The sequence below is a fragment of the Abramis brama genome (assembly GCF_963993115.1).
Source record: "Abramis brama genome assembly, chromosome: 17".
NCBI classification, from domain to species: domain Eukaryota; kingdom Metazoa; phylum Chordata; class Actinopteri; order Cypriniformes; family Leuciscidae; genus Abramis; species Abramis brama.
The window spans coordinates 25976334-25990076 of record NC_139979.1 but is presented as its reverse complement, the minus strand read 5'-3'; the positions used below and the strand labels follow the sequence as shown (position 1 = coordinate 25990076).

At 36.2% G+C, this 13743-nt stretch overlaps 1 protein-coding gene across 6 annotated transcripts in view; it reads left to right on the top strand.

Moving 5' to 3' along the window:
- The window catches only part of cobl (cordon-bleu WH2 repeat protein), a 127280-nt gene that overhangs the window by 95446 nt on the left and 18091 nt on the right, over window positions 1–13743 (top strand). The gene's annotated exons all lie outside the window — the stretch shown is intronic.

The window sequence follows — 13743 nt, the reverse complement described above, 5'->3', positions numbered from 1 at the left end:
TAACTGTTGTAAAATTAATGTAAGAGGCGGAAAAGCAACAAAAGCACACAGAGACCGCTGACGGGGTAAGAGACACCAGCAACTCTAGTATAAAGACATTTTATCAGTCCTAACTTCTGAAAAGAAATATCACAGACACTGGTTTGTATTTTGCTGTTATGCTGTTGTTGGTGTTTCTTTGTCGGGACACAAACACTGTACACATGTTGTGTGGTATCGGTTGTTGGTATCAGAGCATTTTAATTGGTACGAGTACCAGAGCACAGTATCGGTAGTATTTAGGTTTCACAAATTTTGAATTTTATGAAAACAGCATGAAACACAACCTAGTTTATTAACATCTTGTCTATCTTTGGAAAAGTCAACTTGAACTGTAAATCCGCTGTGAATGTCCCAAGTCTTTTGAAAGATACTGCAAAAACCATATAGGTGAAGATTGTTTGCCATCTCTATTCGACATTTTAAACCTCAGAAACAATACAAACTGCATGAATATTTAATGAAATGAGTGTTGGTTAGTTTATGATTGCTTGTCTGTTGCTAAACAGCTTGACCTAACGTGAGCACCGCATTGTTTCACACGTTATACATTTAAGGGTTAATGTACTGTAGCACCTGACTTCAGGGTCGAAAGCAGTGCCATTTCAAAATAGTTGGTGTAAAATGCTGCTTAACCCAGTTGCCTTAATGGCTGAAACCCCAGAGGACAGCATAAAGGTAAAAGGCCATTTTCTCTTTCCTTGTCTCTTATTTCCACTCTTGCTGGATCAAAACACAGTGAGCCACATTTCCAGCTTCTTTTAACAAGGAATACTTTATGCAGTATATATATATATATATATTAGGGCTGGGTAAAAAATATCGATTTTCTCATTTTTACGAAACGATACCGATTCTTAAATCCCAAGAATCGATTAGTCATCCTGTTTTCAGTTGATGAATTAATGGAACATTGATGCGCACATCCCATCCAATAAATCGCAATAATCTTTGTGCTTTGTTATTATTGATATGAAACAAAGTCTCAGATTTCAAATTACGTCCATTTTCTTACGAAATTCAAAAACATAATTACCGTTTTGGCGCTGTGGCGTGAGATCGCTCTGGCTCAGCTCAAGAGAAGCAACAACGCGGAGCGTTCCTTCTCTTCCGCCTTAAAGGAGACATATCATGCTTTTAAATTGTTCCTTTTTACATATAAATCATACATTTGTAGTCTATATAAAGCGGAACTGCAATGCTTGGGTCTGAATTCCTCATTATTATAGCTCCACAGGCCCCTTTTCTACCCCTTTTCTGATGTGCGTCTGAGAGCAACTCGTTTTGGTGCGGTCTCTTTAAATACAATTGAGACACTTCATACCCCGCCCACACTCGGTTCAACTCCACCCCGTTCGGCCATTTTTGTAGTTTGATAGCAGAGATACGATTATCTAGCGGCACAGAAACTTTTTATTCACACGTTATTAACAAAATGTCAACAACGGAAGACTTGTCCAGCCAGCCTTACATGTTCGAGCCAGAGCGAGATGAAAATGAAGACGACGAACCTGTAGAACAACGTCTTCATATGGATGTATCGCAATGGTGTGTTACTGTATTTACACATGAAACTTTGGTCTTCTGACCTTTTACCACCGTGTCGATTTATTTTGATTAATATGTGCGAGGGAGAGAGAGCAAGACAGCGTCTAGTTTGGAGACGGTGAAGTCTTGTTTACACTTTCGCCTGGCTCTGAAGAGAGAGAGTGAGCGCACGCGCGACCGGGTCTCTCTCTCTGCTCGTTCTTTCAGTTAGACATGCGGCCTGTCACAAGCGTGGCAGTTCATCTACATTAAACGGTGTAATGAAGCGTGTGGGTTACTACATCCAACAACCGAACATTTTAACTTACCCTCTCGTAACTTCTGCATCCTTTAGCTTAGACTACAAAATTGCAGCGAGAAATAAAAATGGCGGATTGCTCGAAGTGGTGGGCTGGAAGTCAATGTCCTTATTTGGCAGTTCCGCTGCAAAATACTGTGACGTAATAGTTCAAAAAACGTCATAGATAACAGAAAAATCGGAACAGGTTGAAAAATATGACCAAAACAGAATATAAAGATATCAATGAAGCACCTGAAGAGAATAATTTCATATTTTCTGTACTTCTAAACACTCCAAATATACAACAAAATGCATTTAAGGGCTAAAAAAGTGCATTTGGCATGATATGTCCCCTTTAAAAACACCAGTTACTGCGCGAAATAAACACGAATGAGCATCTGAAAGTGTGTTAAAAGATAGAGTACAACTTTTCGAAGTCCGTATCATGTCACATGGAATCGCTCAATCAGTGTTTCAACCGTGGAAAGACCTAAGTAAACAATGTCATGTAACGTCACATTTACCTCAGAAAAACCATATCCAGTGACCATAAACTCGTTAGTCAGCTAGAAAAATTAACTCTAGAGAGGAGCATTTTGCTAAATATATGCACCATATTAAATAATCATTATAATTTTTATTGTTCTTCAATATTTAATGCATGTTTCAATAAATCTGGAAAGTTTTTGACAGCCACCATTTAAATTTTTATATTTTCATATAACTTTATTATTATAAAAATAAATAAAAGTGTATTTTAAGTGTTTGTATACAAATCAGTTAATTTTTACCTTCAATATTATAGTAGGCTAATGAAGCCTATAGGCTACAACTGACTCCCATAGTTTACAATAATTTTTTTCCCTTTTATTTTCCAGTTTTCCTTGAGAAAATTTACAATGTATTGTACCTGATATCCAAAATAATCGATATCGAATCGAATCGTAATCGAAATCGAATCGAATCGCAAGCTTGTGAATCGAAATCGAATCGAATTGTGAAATCTGTCAATACCCAGCCCTAATATATATATATATATATATATATATATATATATATATATATATATATATATATATACACTGTAGATATTTCACCTTTTTAATGCAAGCAGAGGAACTGTAGATAGAAAAAATAATGAAAGGATATAAATCTATATATAATTCAATTTAATAACATTGTCTAAAATATTTAGGACAGGATTAAGAAGTGAACATAGAAAAAAAAAAAAACACTTTAACACAGTAGATTTTGTAATTCATGTCCATTTCCCTTTCACTTTTGTCATGACCGGCTCAAAGCTGTGGCAAATGAATGGAGGACATAGTGAGTTGGTTTGCAAGAATGAACATTAATTAACATAAATAGAAAAATATAATAAAAACAAGAAAACATGGTCATCTGTAATGTCTGTCTGGTGCATGGATGTTAGTCTATCAAAGATAGAAAACTAAATACTAATACTAAATACTTAAACTAACAAACAAACAAAAGCCAAAATCAAACACTAATCAACCAGAAGCAAGCTCTTTCAACACTAGCAAAGCCTAAGGCTACGTTCACACTGTCAGTCCAAATCCAATTTTTGTGCATATCCGATCAGAATTAGCTAATGTGAACAGCAAGAAAATCACATGAAATGCATTTTTTTACAAATCTGTTTCAAGCTACATCCATATGTACATCCTATTCAAATCGCATTTCTGGAAATCCGTTTCAGTCTGACTGATCTGATCGGATTTCGCGTGGTTTATGTGACTTTCTCACGCCACTTAAAATGCAAATGTCAGACGTTGTTATAGGAAACATGCTAATAGTCGCTGCCAAAACAAAGCTGTGTTGTTGCAAAGTGCCAGACGAGCAGAAAATGACAATATAGTGGAGACAACAGCATGGAAAAAATCTGTGCATACCAGCCTCCGGTTCTGCCGCTGCCTCAGAAGATGCGTAGTCCAGCGCACGGCTCAATATCTCTATTGCAAACCCCACCATGTTGCGGTTGTTGTTGTTTTTGGCTTATGCCTACCAACGCAACATCATTGCCATAGAAACCAATGCAGATATTTCAGAAAACGAAAGAGCTGCATGGACACACAAATCGGATCTGAACAGTTGCGAAACACAGTGTGGACATCAATAATATTAGATCAGATTCAAATCGGATACACAAATAATAAGAATTTGGACTGACAGAGTGAACGTAGCCTAAGCTTTTATAGAGGGAAGAACAGGTGGACATCGTTCCCTTGATGAGCCTCCTAGCCACACCCACTGACCGGCCTTAGGAAAGTAGAAGACCCATCACACTTTGGCCTCTTATAGCAGGGGTTTTGTTTTTATCTGTATTGGTAAAAAGCTTTTTACCAGGTTTGATTTAGATAACAGCCAGGCCACTCAGTGGGGCGATAGAAGGGGAGTAGTACATTTATAATCGTCTTAAATCTTTCCAGCATATAGTTTACAATCTGTATGAATTTACTGTTAATAAAATGTCATTCTAATCTAAAGATCAAAAACTCCCCACTGTGGCCTTGGTACAAGCATTACTACACTGCTTTATCACTGAGCTCATTCATCACAGTAATTCAGATTATCATGTCTAATGAGCTAATATTCAAGTAATTTTTGTGGTCATTTAAATGATAGAAACCTCCATGAATTTTTGCAGATTTTGAAAGTGAGTATGCTTGACAAACGCTTTAGATTTTTTCAATTCTTAACTTCCTTTTCTTGACAGCAGGGAGCAAATTATTTAATTAAATTTATATAATATAACTTAAGTTTTTATTACCCTTTATTATATATATATATTATAGCAATGACCTACATAAACAGCAATAATCAGCAGCAGTGTAGCAGATCTATTCTGCCAAGACAAAGTAAGGGATAATGTACATCCAGCCGTTTCTTATCTGAGAATAAACCCCGACAGGGTGATGAGGACCCTGACATGAAGCGGAGGTGTCTTCCATCAGCCTGAAGGGGGTTATTCTCAGATAACAACCAGCTGGATGTACATTATCCCGCTTATTACACGGCTACTTTCCACACAAGTAAACAATTAGACACAAAATATTGATCTGAGTCTACATTTTTTATTAGCTCTTTAAACGCAAAGCTTCCGCGGAGAGAGCAGTTGCTAGCGTGGCAAGTTCAAACTAGACGGATATTTAAGGGATACGGTACAGTCATACCACTTATTACACAGAATTTCGCCATGTAAATAATTATGAGGATAAGAGATATTGATTTCAGATTAAACAGATTTCCAAATTTACAATAATCCAACATTGTACAAAACAATTGTCACAAAATGGCAGCAGCTGCGTTTGTATGAAACGAGAGAGTGAGTCCACGATACTGGATGGCATAATTAAATAACTGTACACAAAATATTGATTCGAGTTTTAATATTTTATTAGCTCACCAAAATCAAAACTTCCATGAAGAAAAAACGTTCCTTGCAAGCGTATAGTGCTGCTGACAACCTGGATGAGCCTGTTATCTGTTTTGAGCGGTTGTTATCTGGTAATAACATACCACTGGATGGCACGATTGACCAATCAGAATCAAGTATTCCACAGAGCCGTGTAATAAATACATATAACAACAGCATGGACGCGTATCCTATAGTAATTGAATGGAGCTTTTGTTCTGTTAGCTGCTGAACTGGCATTACTGAGACTGATATATTACTTACTGAATGCTGTCCCATTGCTTCTCAAAACACCCCACAAACATTGTTTCTCTTTAAACTCCTGCTGGCTTCAAGATAACCTCCACAGGAGAGGGACAAGATAATGAGTAAACATTTAGATGTCACGTCATGACTGATGTAACTCCACTCATGTTGTTCTGCTCCTTGATTTCTTCCGGTACATCCAAATGACTCATAAGCCGACTACCTCAGTCTCTGGAGTTGTGCTTTGTAAATAACATTGATAATTTATACAGGGCATTGCAAAACCCTTACCCCAATCTCCGAACACTGGCATTTTGTTCCAAAAAACTGAAACTAACTGATTGTTTAAATGTTACAATGCAGTATGTTAAAAAATAGAAAATTGATTGAACAAAAAACAGAACACTGATATGTGTTGTTTGCTTCAGTATTCAACCCAACACCCTAGTAAATGCATTTACATGCACTTTAAATGTTCACGGACTAAAAGCATTTTTTTTTTTTTTTTATGTCATGTAAACGCTTTATCTAACTGAAATCAGTCCAGATTTTGAGAAGTTGGACTAACAGACCTGAAAAGGCGATTGGAGTTCCGCTTCATCCAGCATGTATAACCAGACTACAACTGGCCATGCTGTTGAGCGCTTGCTCCAAAAGACAGAAGTGACGTGTATTTTAATGCTTCAAATATTAGTTTATGCATTGTGTTTTGTATAGACAAAGAGGCAGACAGAAACTTTATCTTAACTATACAAAATACTAATGTAGATTGATTTAAACTGTGCATGCAAACACAGTGTAATGTGGTAAGGTCACTGTTTGCAGCAATGACAGTCTTTTGTGGTACATACATAGCAGCATTGCATCTGCTGTTTTGGTGTATTTTTTGCTTATTTTGGGTATTCTTCTAGTTTGTTCAGGTCAGTCAAAAGGCATTTATACAACTGTTTCAGAAGAGCCACAGATTCTAATTTGGATGAAGATCAAGGTTTTGACTGGGCCATTTTAGGACATTCGCCTTTTTGTTCGACACGCCAGTGATACTTTGATTTTGTGTTTGGGATGATTGTCCTAGAGATGAACTTTCTAAAAAGTCATTGTTCTATTTAATAACACATCCACTCGCTGCTAATAAAAGCAGACCCACAACATGATGCTGTCACCACCATGCTTTACTCTCTGTGATGTGGCCACTGGCCAGTGATTTGAACCACGCACCCTCCAGATTTGGCTAAAAACCTTGGTGTTGTTACTTTGCAATCAGTTCACTAGTAAGCTGTTTGGATGCTTTGAATCATTCTTCAGGAGTAAATGGTACAGTTTTATGCAGGCCAGTGTTGTGCTCTTGGTATAGTTGACTAGTGCACCTTTGTGCTCAGTTATTGAACTCTGTAGCTTCTTCAACGTGATCTTTGTCCTTTCTATGTCCTTTCTTTCCTGTTTAAACAGAGAGTATTAAGCATTCACTCTTATGCAACACAGGAAATCAATGCTTAAGCAAACAGCATGTTTCAGATTTCATTCTTCTAAAGAGAAAATGCATCTTTAAAGAAATAATTATGGTTTAGGTCAGGGGTCTCCAACCTTTTTTCATTTGAGAGCTACTTTTTAAAAATGAAAGTGGACGAGAGCTACTCATGTAATACAATACTTAAATCTCTTAAATAATGTCTCATAACTCTCATATTAACAACTATCCAAACTGTTTTAGACCTAAAATAGTGTTTGTAGGCCTATATATGTCACCCTTAAATGTCAAAGAAAAGAACAGAATCAGAGATAAAAAAAAATATTAAGTTATTAAATAATAAAGCATATTATACTGTAAAAAACACATAATTATATAATTAACACATAATTATAGTTAATTTTATAGTGCATGATAACTAGAGATGAAATGGCATGAAAATTGAATTTCATGATTATAGTGACCAAAATGATCACGGTACTAATAAGTAAAAAGTACTAAGTCAAAAAGTACTAATACTACACAATAAAATCAATTCACCAAGTTTTATGTCGAAAACCAGCAAATAACAAATAAACTTAGCATCAATATGCACTTTTTGTTTACATAAACATTAAAAATGATGGCCAGATTTTAAAGGAGTTTCTTGCAACATGTTATCTACTAACATGTACAAGTTCAAATAAAGTTTTGACAAAAAAGTTTTTATAAAAAGATAAACCTCGCATAATTTTTATAAAAAGAATGAGTCAAAAAAGATAAATTACTGACATTTACAATGCACATTAGCTTATCTTTTATTATTAATAGTAAAATTCGGTCCGATTTTCCCGTGGCGTCTGTCGTTGCTATGCAACCATGCACTGCACTCTCCACAACGACAAAGATTTAATAGCTAATGGATTTCCACGACCGAAAAACGCTTGCTGTAGCTCTGCTACAAGATTTATTTACGGAGAAGAAAAAAACACCCGTAGTGTTTGGGTGCACCCCCATCCTTCATGTTGACTCGCTGTACCTGGAAAAAATCGTATGTCCCAAAGCTTGCCTACTCTTTTGCTACACACTCAAAAGTATGTACTTTTTCTTCACAAAAAGAGTACATACTTTTAGGGCGTAGTATAAGTAGGCGAATTGGGACGCAGCAATAGACAGTAAAAGAAAAAATGAGCGCGACGCTTCAATTATTTGAAATAACGAACTTGAGCGCGCAAAAGACGCGATATGTGAACGGCCCTTGGCGAGCTACCTCCAATCAGGCCACGAGCTACTGGTAGCTTGCGAGCGACGTGTTGGAGACCCCTGGTTTAGGTTATGCATACAGAGGAACTGCAAATGTCCTTTGAATATCATCAAACCAGTACTGGAAAGAGGTTCTGGCTCAATGTCTCTGTTTTCTACCCCTAAACTAACCCAGTTTATTTATTCATTGAAGTGTTTGGTAATTAGCCCAGTATTCTAATTAGGTGGATTACTCAAACGGGTGAAAAAACATTCAGGGAGTTTTTATTTACTGGAGCTGAGTGTTCTTGGACTAAAAAAAATGCTGATGTATCTGAGTAACAGACCAGCTATATGTAACAACAGAATAGGAGTGTCCCACTGCTAAAGAGCCTCATACTCACATAATTATTAACATAGACAGGTGTTAGCCATCAATTGCTAAAAGAAAAACGAGACAAACACTGAAGTCAGTTGCAATTCCTGGTTCACGCAGACTTTAATTCTTATTACAGACTGCAAAGCTGGTGAGAGAAAATACCGTGGCAAGAGCTACTGGCTATATTGAGTGTCCCAGGTCACCTCCAACCTTTCCCCTTCCTTTAGGGAGGACTTCCAAGATGCCTCTTACAATCATGTACAGATCACCCCTCAGTGTAGGTCCCATACTTTTAACTTCAGATTCTCTTTAAAGCTCTCTGCTTTTTTGTCTGACAATATTTTTTCATCAATTGTTTTTTTCTTGAGTTCGTCTCCTACAGATGTGCTGCCTCAATGTAGACCCTCACTTTTTTCCTTGTAGCTTGGTTCCTCTTTTCCATTTATAAGCTTCTCAATGTGTTTGTGATTAAATATATCCCTTTTTGTTTTTCCTTAGATGTCAACTTAGTGTGTGTCTGCACATAGTAATTCTGTGAAGACTGATCAGTGACTCATTTCCCATAAGTTCATGGTTCACACTGTCCTTGTTATAACGGGTTCAGAAGGAAGTTCTCATTTCAACACATATCATTTCCCATTTACTCTGCCTATCTTTGATGAGAGATTGATGTGATGGCAAACCACTTCATCCAGCTTGTGTTGTAAGAGGTCATATTAAACATTGTGGACTTCTGTTTGGATACAAATGAGTCATTCTCTTTAAAGAGCAGAACTCTGGTTTGCAATGTTTTCAAGTCAAGTCATCTTCATTTATATAGCGCTTTTAACAATGTAGATTGTTTCAAAGCTGCTTTGCAGAGATAAACGTATAATTTAAGGTAACAGAAATTGTTTTGGCTTTATAGCGGTTCTTTAATAAAGTTATTTTCCAGCTAAAGTTAAGATGCACCAATACTGGTATCGTGCCCGATACTGTGCTCTGATACTCGTACTCGTACTCATTAAAATGCTCCAATACTAGCAACCGATACCACGTAGCAGTGTACAGTGTTTGTGTCCAGACAAAGAAACACAGACAACAGAAAGAATAATGGGGATAAAAAAGAAGGCTATAAATTAAGTAAATGGATCTGTAAAACATGAACTGTTATGTGATTTATGTATAACTAGTGGTTCCCCACATATTATATATGCAGTTTTAACCATCCAAACCATCCAAAACACTGTTTTTTTGTTTGTTTTTTCATTTGTAGCCTTTTTTGTTTTATTGTATTTATTTGTGCTATTTGTAATTTGATTATTTGTTCTTATTTTATTACTGACAGCTTACAATGTTTTAAATGTACATTAATTAGGCTAGTATTTTTTTACTGTAATATGAAAATTGGAATAGAGAATTGTGATATTTTACTGATATCTAAACATTTGAACCACTGACCCAATCCTCACTGAGTCCTGCTGGAGTAGCTCTAAATATGTGCTGTGCAATTAAATGATAGATAAAATATGATAGAGCAATAGAATGAAGAGTAAAAGTAACAGACGCTCATTCAATACATTTTTAACATGGAAATAACTGAAGGAAATATATATGCTTAACAAATTAAGCAAACTTATATGATTCATATTCTTTTGGTTTCTCTATCCAATATTTTTAATAATGACAAATGCAGTGAAAATACAGGTATCGGTATAGGCAAGTACCAAAAATGAAAGTATCAGTATTTGACTCATCTCTCTAATTATTATAGATTTCACTGACTTTAACAAAAATAACTGTTTTGCAGAATGTGCCATGTTTGCTGTGTTCTCGCATTTACACGGCTTTGATCAGCGGATGTCGATAACGTGCCACTCCGCTGTTTTGCACATACATAGAAGTAATAATTACGAGAAATGTTCTGATTATTATGAGAACATTTCTCATTATTATGAGAAAGTGTATCGTTATTATGAGGAAGTTTCTTATTATTCTGAAATATTAAGTCGTTATTATGAGAAAGTTTCTCAATATAATGAAATACTAAGTCAAAATTATGGTAAAGTTTCTCATTTCTCATACTCAAGTGTGGTGGAAATGGGCTTCCATAGATAGGTATAGGTTTTGGGTAGTGTTAGGGAAAGGGTTAGGACTACATTTTCAGACAGGAATGTTGTTCCAGGATCAACAAAATATTTTGAGCCAGGAACATTTCTTTCTTGGCCAAATCCCGGTGACCGTTAAAATGCTGGCATTCATGTTTCGGTTTTATAGCGGCAAGTTCAAAATGTTGTGGTTACCACTATGCCAATCATTGCAATTTTTGGAGTAACTCAGAAGGATAATTTAGCTGATTCACTGCTGCATTTAAATGCAGTTGTCAGTCAAAAAAAAAAATTGCTTGTTTTTCTATTTTATTTATCTTTTGTGTGTGTATGTGTGTGCATGTGCCTGTGTGGGGCTGGATTGTGCACAGATTTTTGATTGCTGACCCAATTGAATTCTGTATTAATGCACCAAGTTGCTTGGTGACTAAACAGTCTGCAGACAGGTCAGTGAACTATATTATTTGGTATTTATTTTGATTATCACATAGATAAAGCCATTTAACAAAAGCAATACACCACTTATGGCTGTGTTACATTGATTTTATTACAGTTAGGGGTGCTTGCAACTTGCAAGGGCTTTTAGAGGCTTCAGAATGTAGCAGTATACACTAAATATTACATTATAATTAAGCAATATTTGCTTTTTCCTCTCTTTTTTTCTTCTGCAGTCTACTGCTGTGCACCTGTCTCGCTGCGCTCTGGACGCCGGTGAACTGACGTTCATCCCTTCTTCACCTTTTCTCTTTCACCTTTCGCCTTCCTCTGCCTGATGGGTTTCTGTTCATTTGCGTCTATCTTCTTCCACACTTCTTGTTGCTTGCCCGCTATGCTTAGTTCCCTAAAGCTTACAGAAAGCCAAGATGTGAGACTCAAGCACTTTTTTATTTGTCTGTAAATATACGCCTTTTTGTATTGCAACTGATTAGCTTGAGAAGTCAGATGAAGGAATGGAACCATACAGCATGGTCAGAGTTACAGTCCTGGAGCGCTGTTCTTTATTTATGTTTGTTTAACAGCTTAAATTGATGATTTTAAGATGATTTGAGGGATTAAGAATGTGATGTAATGTTCACAAGTCAATGACATTTTTCAAACCTCATGCACACAGGTGATGTACAAGAAACGAGTCTTGTTTTACATTGTTGCATGCTGGTTTGCTCTAGAAGGAAAAGGTATGTTTCTGTTTTGTTTAAACCAACATTACTAGCTCCTTTTTTCCACCATGTTTATCTTTGTGTTTATGGGTAAGTTAACCACAGATTTAGGAAGGTCAACAAGAACACAATCAATAACAAGTATGTCTTTGTTTACACTTGCTCAGCTTTAAATTAGCATGACTGCTAAGTGCTTTTTTGATTGATGGATTTGCCCCCAAATATAACTGACAAAACTTTTTCAGATTTTGTGCACTTTATGTTTGTCTTTAAGTGTCTGTGTGACATATTCTTCTTATTAAATTATTTGAGATGTGTCTGCACTTCAAAGCTTTTATAATTTAGATTACAATTAGCATATCTTGTGATGTTAGCTGTGAGGTGATTGCACTTAGAGGTTGTCATCCCATTTCATACAGGATTAGTCAGGAGTTTTATGGCATTACATGACATATGTCATTCATTATCTGTGAGGATTTTTAAGGCGGGGCCTTAGCTCAACAATTACAACATGGTTCACTGAAGTAATACCAGTACAGTAAATATAATATGGCTGGATAAGTCTCCAGGAGATATGAGAATTGACATACAGGTCAATGACATTGCACTTTTTGGTTGTATTTTTTTATTGCGTGCACTTTCAATGCACTCACAGTGTACTTACCCACAAAAGGATTGAGTAATGTAAGGTAACTACATGGGTTAAGTTAACCCCTTTACGTGCAAAGTTTGCAGACGGCCCCAGATTTTTGTTGTTCAACATTCACTGCACTTTAAAACATCACACTCTTACTTGTTTGAGACAAACTGAGTATCATTAGAAAGATTAAAGACTCCAGCTTCAATATTTGACCACTGTTTATGATAAAACTGGGTTGCAGTGACATTCATTTTTTAATTTATGTCAGGAGTGCAACATAATCAATCTGTAATTTGTTATATTTTGAATAGAATATCATCACACACGCCTGCTCCGGTTTATTTGTGTTCACATGCACTAGACAGCGTCCGTTAAGGGTCTTAGAGCAAAGTTGTGCATATTTGGAAGAATATTGATTATGACATGTTTGCAAAATATTTCATCATACAGAATATAATTTAACTATTAATTTCACGGTGAATTATGCGATCTGAAGAGCTAAAACGACGTACACAGTGTGTTGTCTGTTCTTTTCTGGGTTTTGCTGAATTAATAATAATTTAGATATTTTGCGTAAATTAATGTATATACAATTGTCCTTCATAATGAAGAAAAAGCCTTGTTAAAAGAATAGAATTCTTGAAAACTAAATAGTTTGCCGTACTATTTTATTATTATTTCCTAGGGAAAAAAGCAGTAAAGAGGTTTTGTTAAAATATTATTAACATCTGAAAACCTTTGTCACTTCACACAACTTTGAATTTGCAACTAACATGCAGAATAAAGCATAAAACAGGAAATGATAGACAGTTTGCATTTTAGCATTTCCGGTTCCATCGTCACAAAGTCAGTGTTTTTTTTTTTGAATGGGAATATGGTTAAAAACCTGAAATAAGGTCTGTGGTGATCACAAGCTCAAGATATTTTCACGTTTTATTGTACGACATAAAACGTCTCTGGTTACAAATGTAACCTAGGTTCGCTGAGAAGGGGAACGAGACACTGTGTCTGACAAGACTCTATGGAGAAACCCTCAGCGTGACCGTGGTCTGAAGCACGTGTCTAAATGCGACAATTGTATTGGCCGACGACAGTCTATGACGTCACTACCAGTGCGACCGTGAGTATAAAAGGTAGCCTGAGGAACATGTCAATCACTTCTTCTTCTGAAGGAACCATGGCAGGCACAGCGAAAGCATGGCAGCAAGACGCAGCGTCTCGTTCTCCTTCTTGGGGAACCAA